An 11,742-nucleotide genomic window follows, 5' to 3' on the forward strand; every position below is an offset into this window, starting at 1 on the left:
TGCAGTAACAGTCCTAACGCTGACCTTACAAGAGCCTGGAGCCTTTTTGCTGTTCTCTTCCTGCCAGTCCCACTCAGACGGTCTCTTTGGGTGCCACGCTCCCTGGATACTACCTCCCCAGGAGGAATTGCTCTATGTTAAATGCGGGGCCCCTGTTTAATGATTCAACAGGCTGGTTTCTCCTGGGCCAAAAGAACATTTTTGAGGAGAGCTCATGGTCATGGACTGGAGCCACTGAAGTATCAAAGACTGGCGTTTCCTACCCAAGTTCATTAATCAACATTGAACAGGCTTCTCTCTCCATCCTCGAGGGTTCGCTGCAGCTGGTGAGGTTCTTTGTCTCCAGATTGGCCTGAAAGGTAAATATTTTGTGTCAAACTGGAGCGGCATTAGGCTGGTGCATTCGCTACTAGATCAAGGAAGGTCTTATTTTGCTTACCGACATACGGCTTCCCTAGGCTTGCCTCTCCACTCGCCTATTCCTGCATTCTCCAGATCGGTCTCGGCTCACAACGTGCATCTCTCCCTCCCACCTGGGCAGACTCTTTGACTCAGGGTATTCACTAAGGAAGGTGTCATTTCTGGATGGTTCGTTTTTTGAACTGAACCACGCTTTGAAATGTTTGCAGCCGACCTTGGCAAATGACTATGGGAAAGAGCTGGACAGCGTACCTGTACGCTGCTGCCCTCTATTGAGGAACACTGTTTTGGTGCATGTCCTAAGCCATCTACTCCATGCATGGGCGTATCTAGGAATTAGACATGGGGGGTGCGGGAGATGTCACCAACACTGCAGGGATCATTTCAGCCCAGCCCTTTTTCCCTCCTTTGTGGGTAGATTGAGCCATGGCAGCAGCTTCTGGGGACCATTTTGAGCCCCGGAAACAGGTAAGACTCCCTCCCTCCAGCTCTTGGCATCCCCTCCCTTCCAGTGCAGACACCTCCCCTCCCATGCACCTTCACCCTTTTCATCAAGGTTTGCTTCTAAGCCCAGGAAGGGGTCTGCTACAGCCACTACCCCTGGGCTGCTCCTGCCCCACTGAGATGTGGCTGCTGTAGTTGGGCTGGGCAGGGGACAGCAGCGGCAGAGCATGGGTCTCCCCTTCCAGGTGCTCCAGCTCCCTGCCCAGTCCCCCTGGGTATTCCCTGCTGGTCAGGAGCAGGTGCTAGAGGGGGAAACTATCTGCTGATGCTCCTGTCCTCAGCCTAGAGCAGCACCTCACACAGCTACTCCCTGGAGCTGGAGCCTCTGAGTTTGTAAGGGAATGGGGTGGAGGGTGAGGGGCCAGGGATACACCTGCTGATGCCAAACCCAGCACCCTGCTGCTCCCTGCAGCCCCAGCTGGAATGAGGCAGGAGCAGTCTTGGGGCTTCCCTTGCCTCAGGTCCAATGGGGGCAGTGAAGGGTGCCCCCTTCCTCACTTGCTCCCTGCTTGGTCACCCTGATGTCCCACACCAACCCTGGGCTCCAGCTGTGCCTCTGACACCACAAGGGACCCAGGCATTGGGGCCGCTAGCACGTGACCTACACCAATGATCATGCCACTACATCCCCTTAGATCTTCCCCTGACTCCCTGTATTTATTGGCCTGTATCAGAGATACTTTCTGCTGTTGGAGATTGGCAACTAACAACTTCTAGGCAAACATGATACTCTTGCTGTGAGGTGAACACTCATCATTGGCAAGGATGATTATCTTTCATGACTGTCTTGTCTGTGGATCTGAAGATGGTCGATGAGGCCAATCCAGGATCACCAGGCTCGACTGCAACTCGGGCACGTGTTTCCGTGCAGGGTGGGTGGTGGATGGGACATGCACAATGTGGTGATAACTGGTAGCCAAGGATTTCTTACCACATTTCAGGTCTATAGGCACATTGTATATGTTTTGCATGTACAGCAAAGTCTTACGTGTCGGAACGGGTTAGACATTTTTGAAAATTCCTCCCACTGAATATAATGGTGTTAGACGTTCATTTGGAATCAATATATGAAGCAGTTGGAATAACCATCTTCCATTAGGGTGATAGGATCACAGAAATTAACAAAGGAGAAGGCTCATTTATCATTAACATATCTATCTGTTCCTTTTCCTGTCGGAGGTGTAATTATTCCCTACAGAGTAATTCCCAGTATTTCACAAAATCCACATTTAAGATCAAGCAGTGAAGTCTCTACTTTTTCCCTGGGGAAGTTGTTAAGATGTTGCTTAATGGACCAGGCCTTCTATACCTCAGTAAAATGCCTGTGCCCTTTCTCATTCAGCCTTTTTGATAACTGACCTTTAATATGAAAGACCTTCCAAAATATCCTATGCAAGAGAAGATAAAAGCAGATGAATTCATAGTTTCATAGTTGGTAGGGTCAGAACTTCTAGGCAAACATGGTGCACAGACAGAGGTAAGCGGGGCCCGTGGTAGGAGGGGGTTAACCCCTTAGTGAGTGGGAGGAGGCAGCTGAGTGGAGTGGGGCCAAGTCAAACCCCGCCCAGGCCCCTACTTGGCCCAGCCCAGGGAGTCATGCAACCAGAGCTGCGCGAACACTACGCAAACAGGCGCGCTTGTCTGCCGGCATGTGAGGTAGCGCCGAGTTCGCACATGAGGAGGTGCGGGAGGGCCCGAGGCCCTGCCTGCGAGCTCCCCAGGGTAGAGAGTCCCAGGCATAGCCAGCCTACCAGAGGCATGACATGGATGGGCACGCGCTGCACCATGAGGGTCCCCTCAGGCTCTGTGCTCCCCGCCCAGGCACCTCGGAGACGGCCGCCCAGACGGGGCCCATGGTTCCAGGCTCCATGCAGATGGCGCCCTGGCTCTCAGCTGCAGGGGCTCCCTGTCTCTTTTCCAGGCTCTGGGGCCCGGGAGCATGGCCACCTCCCTGGGAGGAGTCTGCTCCCTTTTGGGGTCTCTGGTGCGCCAGCGGGAGGAGCTCCAGGCCACAGTCCAGAGACTGCGTGCCATCAGGGACTGCGAGCAGGAGACAGACTCCTACTGCCAGGCCCTTCTCCCCCAGGAGCCGCAGGGTCGACCACAGTCTCCCTCCAGGACAAAGGAGGACTCGGGGACCTCCCGTTCTGTCCTGTTGCTAAGCTCCGGCGAGGGGGGGACCTTTGTGTGGTGGGCCTTAGGGCCCTTGACCACCTTGGTCCATGCCCCTGATTGCAGGCCCGGCAGAGCCGGAAGAGTTGCCAGCTCCCACAGGCAACACAGAGGACACTGTAGCTACCGCCCCACTCTGCCCAAGACAAAATGTAAGTGTTTGTTGTGGGAGACTCCATCCAGAGGAGGATTGAGGGGGAAATCTGTCGCCCCAACCCCTTAGCCCAGGAAGGCTGCTGCTTCCCGGGGGCCCACATCTGGGACATTGCCAAGAGGAGCCCTGAGCGCCTTCAGCCCACAGACCACTACCCCACGATCCTTACTTATTTGGGCACCAACAACACGGCTCGGAGCCCTCCCAGCCGGGCCATGAGGCACTACAGGGATTTGGGAGCGGGGTTAAAGGGTCTGGAGGCACAGGTGGTGTTCTTGTCGATCCTCCCAGTCTCGGGCTATGGGCTGAGGAGGGAGAGGAGGATCCACGCCGTGAACCAAAGACTGCGGCGCTGGTGTCATCGGGAAGGCTTTGGCTTCCATGACCACAGCCCGCTCTTTGGAGAGAGAGGCAGCGAGCTGCTGGGAAGAGATGGCCTCCACCTCTCTCCCCTGGGGAGGAGGCTCTTCTCAGCCGGGCTGGCTGACCTGCTCCACCGGGCTTTAAACTAAGCCCGCTGGGGGATGGGGGGACTGCTGCCACTGCTGGCCTGCTGAGCGACCCTTGCAAAGCCAGCAGACCAAGGCACTTAAGGGAGCCCACCCCTGCCCCAGCCCTGGCACAATCTGTGGGCAAGGCAAGAGCCCCCAAGGGCACACTCGCCTGCCTGTACACTAATGCCATGAGCCTGGGCAACAAGCAGGATGAGCTCGTCCTCCTGCTCAGTGCAAATAATTATGATGTCATTGGGATAACGGAGACCTGGTGGACTCCACCCAGGACTGGACCTCGGGTATAGATGGCTTTACCCTGTACAGGACTGTAGATAAAAGGGGTGGAGGTGTAGCTCTCTATGTTAAGGAAAGCTACATGTCCCTGCAAGCTGATATTGGCGACCAGGGTGGGCAACTGGAGACCCTCTGGGTTCAAATCCGTGGGAAACACAGCACAGGGGACACAACAGTGGGAGTCTACTACAGACCTCCCACCCAAAGTCCTGAGCTTGACCAGGAGTTCGCCTGGGAACTGGCTGAGGCCGCTTGCTCCAGGACCTTGGTTGTCATGGGTGACTTCAATTACCCGGACATCTCGTGGGAAGATCACTCAGCAAAATCCAGCGGTCGCAAAGCTTCCTCTCATGCATGGATGACCTCTGCCTGACTCAAGAAGTCTATGGGCCAACGAGAGGCAAAGCGCTGCTCGACCTGGTACTGGCTACGGGGGATGCCTAATTGGTGACCTAGTGATCGATGGGAAGCTGGGTGACAGTGACCATGAGCTGATCACCTTCACCATCCACCATAAAGCTGGCAAGTCAGTCAGCAACACGGAAGTCCTTGACTTCAGGAAAGGCAACTTTGACAAGCTCAGGAGGCTTGTCAGTGAGGCCCTTAAGGGACCACGACCCCAGGGGGAGGGGAGTTCGAGAAGAGTGGTTGCTCCGCAAGGAAGCGATCCTCAATGCACAAGCTAAGTCTATTCCAACACGGAGGAAAGGCAGCAAGAGGGCACAGCAGCCCCCTGGCTCTCCAGGGATCGAGCAGGACTAAGGAAAGGCTAACTTGAGGCTAAAAAGGAAAGCCTACAAAGGATGGAGGACAGGATTCACCTCCAAGGAGGATTACTCCGCGCTGGTCCGGTCCTGCAGGGACCAAACCAGGAAAGCCAAGGCTGCAACTGAACTCTAACTAGCTTCGAGCATCAAGGACAGCAAAAAGTCCTTTTTCAGATATGTGGGGAGACAGAGGAAAAGCAAGGGCAACATTGGACCCCTGCTGAACCAGATGGGACAACTGACACCCAGGAAAAAGCCAACCTATTAAATAGGTACTTTGCATCAGTCTTTCATCAGTCCCATGGCACGCCCATGCCCGCTACAGGACAGGGCGGTCCGGGTGAGGGAGATCCCCTGCCTTCTATTAATGCTGACCTCGTGAAGGAACACCTTGAGAGGCTGGAAACCTTCAAGTCAGCCGGCCCTGACTATCTACACCCCAGGGTACTCAGGGAGCTGGCGAGCGTCATAGCCCAGCCCCTGGCACGGGTCTTTGAGAACCCCTGGCACTCTGGTGCAGTGTCCCAGGACTGGAAGAAGAGCCATGTGGTGCCTATCTTGAAGAAAGGGAGGAGGGTGGATCCGGCCAACTACAGGCCCATCAGCCTGACTTCTATCCCAGGGAAGATCTTAGAAAAGTTTATTAAAGAAGCCATCCTTGATGGACTGGCCTAGGCTAAGATCCTAAGGGATAGCCAGCTCGGGTTTGTTGCGGGTAGGTCTTGCTTGAACAATCTCATTTCCTTCTATGACCAGGTGACCTATCACCTGGACAAAGGAGAAGAGATTGATGTCATATATCTTGACTTCAAAAAAGCCTTTGATCTGGTATCCCATAATCACCTCTTGGCAAAACTGGCCAATTGTGGCCTTGGCTCCACCACGATCTGCTGGCTGGGAAATTGGCTTCGTGGTCGAACCCAGAGGGTAGTAATTGATGGAAGTCAATCATCATAGTGTCCTGTGACCAGTGGGGTCCCCCAACGCTCTGTCCTTGGACCCGTATTGTTCAACATCTTCATTAATGATGTGGACATTGGAGTCAGGAGTGGATTGGCCAAGTTCACCAATGACACCAAACTTTGGGACAAAGCATCCACACCAGAAGACAGGTGGGTGATCCAGGCTGACCTGGACAGGCTCAGCAAATGGGTGGACGAGAACAGTGAAAAATGCAAGGTTCTCCACCTTGGAAGGAAAAACCTGCAGCATCCTTATAGGCTCGGCAGTGCTACACTGGCTAGCGCTATGGAAGAAAGAGACTTGGGGGTGATCACTGACCAGGAGATGAACATGAGCCTCCAATGTGATGCTGGGGCTAGTAAAGCCACCAAAACGCTGGCTGGCATCCATAGATGCTTCTCGAGCAAATCCCGGGACGTCATTCTCCCCTTGAACTCGGCCTTGGTGAGGCCGCAGCTGGAGTACTGCGTCCAGTTTTGGGCTCCACAATTCAAAAAGGATGTGGAGAAGCTTGAGAGAGCCCAGAGGAGAGCCACGCGCATGATCACAGGTCAGGAAACCAGATCTTACAATGATAGCCTGAGAGACATGGGGCTCTTTAGCCTGGAAAAGCGCAGGCTCAGGGATGATCTGATGGCCACCTATAAGTTTATCGGGGTGACCACCAGGATCTGGGGGAACATCTGTTCACCAGAGCGCCCCAAGGGATGACGAGGTCGAACGGTCACAAACTCCTGCAAGACCGTTTCAGGCTGGAAATAAGGAAGAATTTCTTTCCTGTCCGAGCCCCCAAGGTCTGGAACGGTCTGCCAGCGGAGGTGCTACATTGAACACCTTCAAGAGTAAATTGGATGTTTATCTTGCTGGGATCCTGTGACCCCGGCTGACTTCCTGCCCTTCGGGCTGGGGGCTGGACTTGATGATCTTCCGAGGTCCCTTCCAGCCCTAATGTCTATGACATCTATGAAATCTATGAGAAGGGACTTGACCAGATCATCAAGTCTGACCCCCTGCCATGGGCAAGAAAGAGTGCTGGGGTCAAATGACCCCAGCAAGGTGTTCATCCAGCCTTCTTTTGAAGACCCCCAGGGTAGGGGTGAGCACCACTTCCCTTGGAAGTTGGTTCCAGATCCTAGTCACCCTGACAGTGAAGTAGCGCCTCCTGATATCTAGCCTGAACCTACTCTCTAACAACTGATGGCTGTTATTCTCTTGTTACTCCCAGTAGTGCTTGTGGGGAACAGGGACTACTCCAGTGCCTGCTGGTCTCCCTTGGCCAGTTTATAGATGGCCACCAGATCCCCCTCAGCCGTCTCTTGTGGAGGATGAACAGGTTCAGGTCCTGTAGCCTCTCCTCATAGGACTTGCCCTGCTGTCCCCTGATCATGCGAGTGGCCTCCTCTGGACCCTCTCCATGCTGTCCACATCCTTCCTGAAGTGCGGTGCCCAGACCTGGACGCAGTCCTCCAGCTGCGGCCTGACCAGTGCCGCATAGAGGGGGAGGATCACCTCCCTGGACCTGCTCGAGGTGCATTTGTGGATGCAGGACAAGGTGCGGTTGGGCTTCCTGACCGCCTCCCCACACTGCCGGCCCATGTTCATCTTGGCATCAGTGATGACTCCAAGATCCTTTTCTGCCTCTGCACTGATGAGAAGGGAGTTCCCCAGCCTGTAGGTATGGTGCCGGTTCTTCCTCCCCAGGTGCAGCACCTTGCACTTGTTGGTGTTCAATCCCATCCTGTTCTCGTCCGCCCACCCCTGCAACCTGTCCAGATCCAGTTGCAGGTTGTCCCTCTCCTCCAGCGTGCCCGCTTCTCCCCACTTTTTAGTGTCATCCGCAAATTTGAACAAGGTGCTTTTCACCCCCTTATCCAAGTTGCTAATAAAGAAATTGAACGGTGCGGGCCCGAGGACCGAGCCCTGGGGGACCCCACTGCCCACCTCCATCCAGGTCAAATATGACCCATCCACCACCACTCTCTGGGTGCATCCCTCCAGCCAATTTGCAACCCATCTGACTGTGTAGGCATCGATGCCACAGTCGCTTAATTTCTTAATGAGAATGGGGTGAGAGACAGTGTCGAAGACCTTCCTAAAGTCCAGAAAGACCACATCCACCATGACACCTGTATCCCAGGATTTTGTGACCTGGTCGTAGAAGGCCACCAGGTTGGTCTGACAGGATGAATAACTAGGGTGTCCGAGTGGCTGAAGAAATATCAACCCTACAATCCTCATGACCAAAGTTTTAAAAGACTGTTTATAGTTTTAAATGCCCATTAGAATGGCACTAGCCCTTAGTCATTAATAGTTGCCTAATATCTCCATGGTTTGCCCATCTGCTCTACTGCTGACTCATTAGCACCCTTCCCGAGCACCTCCTATCCTTTCTCATTGCTTCATCTTTACTAGGGACCAAGTTCTCCATGTCTTGGCCGACAAGGAAGAGCACGCTGCATTACACAGGGAAGTCAGAAGACCTGCAGGTAATTATTGAGGTAGAAAATCCTCTTGTAGCGGTTGTGCTAGGAAGAACATCTACAGTGAGCCACAGGCACGACACCTTGGGCTGTGGTCTCCTGTGCTCTCACACATGAAGGAGAGCCAGACCTCATCTTGTACTTCCATAAGACATCCCAGGAATACCCAGAGTATTGCAGGCAGCTGAGCATCTGGTAGATGGCTGAGCCTGGACTCTGCTAGGGATGCCTGGGCCTGCGATTAGGAGCACCAGGATGCAGTAACTGCAACCCATCGGGTTAACTACAAAATGGACATCCTGACCAGCTGCCATCATAACAGATCCAAATCCAACTGGTCCATTTCTAGGCAACCCAAAATTAGAATTTTGCCAAAATTAAAAATGTGGATAATTACATGATGAGACTCCCCCTTCAGACACCAGCTGCAATTGAAATATTGCTTTTATCTACACTCTATATCCCAGATGACTTTGAAGTATTTAGAGAAGAGCTGGTCCTGCCAAAAAAGTATTTTCAAATATTTGGTTGACTATTTAACTTAATTTGCTCCCATTGTGCTCATCCCCCTGTTGTGTTCGCTTTCTGAGGATATTGTATGAACCAAGCTCACGGACAGGAGCAGCAGTTTGCAAACAGATATTGCACAATAATCCCATAAAGCAGATTTTCAGTGTGGCACTGGGGACCATTTGTACATAGAAGCCTGATTTGAAGAGTTACAGTCACCCAATCAAGGGGGAAGAAACCACACCATGTGACTTGGGTGTCTAATGCATCACAAATATTAACTATTCACTGAATTCAGCACAGTAGAAAATTCACCAGTGACTCCTAGACTGAAACCCCCTAGAGCAGCCTTTCAGGTATTGGATGACTGCTCTCATGTCCCCTCTTAAGAGCCTTTTCTGCAAGCTAAATATGCTGAGCTCCATCTCATCCTTAGAAAAAGACTTTCCAGACCCAGGGTTTTGCACAAAGGACAGCATGTGGGAAGCTGTATCTATCCCATGGATCTGTAGAGACTTGCAGTTCCCAGCCCCTTTCAGGAGCATTTGATTTGCTAAAGCTAGTTTTTGATAAAGCAAGGATTTGATCTCGGGGACAATGGGCCCTTGAATGTTCACCGGAAAGGTTACAGCTGTGTTTTTGTATGGGCCTAGGGCTTGTGGCATCTTCTTTAGCGGTTGACTGCATCGGATATATGACCCTTTTACTTGGTGTGGGCTGAGGGAGTCACTTCCGCACCCAAACGGTTGGGTTTTGTGCCCTTTGGTGCTGAGGATCCCGGGTTCATTTCCCACTGGTGACTGCACAGCATGTGACCCATATGCGGAAAAATTGCTACCCTCTTTTCTATATGAGTTTTTTAAACAGAAATTAGTGGATGAGGAGAAAGAAGCCATGCTGCTGAGAAAGAGGAGCTGCAGATGCTTTGACTTCACCTACCGCACCCTAGAAGAGGTACTTCCCCGATCAGTGGTTCTCACCCTTGTGATCTGATGGTCAAGCCAGGTGGTGGACAGCTCTGGGCTTGTGCCTATGCCGTAGGTATAAGGAGAAATGTTGTCAGGGTATTCTCAGAAAGACAGATCCGCTTCTCCTAGGCGTCATAGATTCATAGATTCATAGATGCTAGGGTCGGAAGGGACCTCAATAGATCATCGAGTCCGACCCCCTGCATAAGCAGGAAAGAGTGCTGGGCCTACATTACCCCAGCTAGATACACATCCAGCCTTCTCTTGAATACCCCCAGGGTAGGGGAGAGCACCACCTCCCTTGGGAGCCTGTTCCAGACCTGTTCCTGTTCAGGAAGGAAGCAAACTTCAGCCAAGAGACCCCCAAGGATCACTTCTTTCTACTCTTGCATGCAGAGCCTCATTGTCTGAGCAGCTGCTTTCTCTGCCGGCAGACCTCAGTGATGCAGCCAAACTTTAGGCCTGTTTAGAGCCCAGGCTTGATGGTGGGTGGTGGAAACTTGTATAAGATCAAGGATTGTCAACTTTATTTATTTTAGACAGTGCTCCATAGAGCCGTCCCAGGATCCTTCTGCACTGATTCCCATGCTGCTTGCAGCAGGAATCATGGGAATGAACACAGGTATATGGGCTTCTGGTCTACAAATGAAGAACCAGAACCAGTGGCCTACAGTTAACATGTCATAGAAGTGGGGTCCCAGCTCTTGTAGGCAGTCGGTGGTTCCCACCCAGACGCTGAGACTGGCTGTTAGCTCAAAGCAAGGACAGAATGAAACCCACTAGACCATAGGTAGGTGTTACACAACATGGTAATCATTCGGTATAATCCCCCTTGGAAGCTAGATGTACACCTTGCTGGGGTCGTTTGACCCCAGCACTCTTTCCTGCCATGGCAGGGGGTCAGACTTGATGATCTACTCAGGTCCCTTCCAACTCTAGAAACTATGAAACTATGAAACAAATAGGTTTTTGGGGGTTTTTTTGCACTTTCCCGCACCACAAAGACATCTCTTCCCCTTAGTTATGCTGATGTGAAACAACCTCATGATCTAACCTGAGATCCTGACTCTGAGGCAGAAGGTTTGTTTGGTCTAATCAGCACTGAGAGCCCAAAGAAGAATCACAACGATATCAAGTGACTCTAATTCATTCAGTGGAGCCCAAGTAAAATTGCATAAGGTGCATGAAAAGGGAGGGTGCTTGTTTCACCTGGTTCGACAAAACTGCTCCATCAAGATCCCAAATTACAGGCCTTGGACAATTGGAACAAACTACTCGCCCTCTGAACAGGTACATACAAGTTTCCACCCACCAATGTCTGAACTGCAATTGATGTTGGCATGGTCTGTTTTAAGACTTCTCCTGTGGTTCAGCACTGTCGTGCCATCTGCGTTGATACTGGCATTCATCGAATCGTAGAAAATTAGGGTTGGAGGGGACCTCAAAAGGTCATCTAGTCCAACCCCCTGCTCAAAGCAGGAGCTGCCCCAATTACATCATCCCAGCCAAGGTCTAGGCAGGTCTTCAAAACCTCGATGGAGATGCCACAACCTTTCTGGGTAACACACTCCAGTGCTTTACTACCCTCCTAGTAAGAAAGCTTTTCCTAATATCTAACTTCAGTTTCCCTTGCTGAAACTGGAATTTCTCTTGGTCTTCTCTCTCCTAGACCACATGGATCCTAACAAATCCCTACATTCATGACATTCCCACTTTTTCTTATTCTTTTTCTGTGGACACTAAAAACAAAGATGATGTTCACCAGGTAATTTCTGGATTCAGAGATTTTCGGCAAGTCTGAACCTTTAAATCCTTTAGATGGCCCCCCAGATACCTCACTTCAATACATTTCATCCAGTTACTGCTATAGCGAGCCCAATACTTTACGTTGACCTAAAGCATCTTCCAGAAAGGCATCCAGGCTTGCAGGCCTCAAGAGATAGGGAATCAACCTCTCTCCTTGGTAGTTTGCTGAGACAAGCCTGTGCCTAGTTTCACATTTGAAATTGTGTCTGG

The sequence above is a fragment of the Crocodylus siamensis genome, chromosome 4 (genome assembly GCF_052110815.1).
Source record: "Crocodylus siamensis isolate JL-2025a chromosome 4, ASM5211081v1, whole genome shotgun sequence".
Lineage (NCBI taxonomy): Eukaryota > Metazoa > Chordata > Crocodylia > Crocodylidae > Crocodylus > Crocodylus siamensis.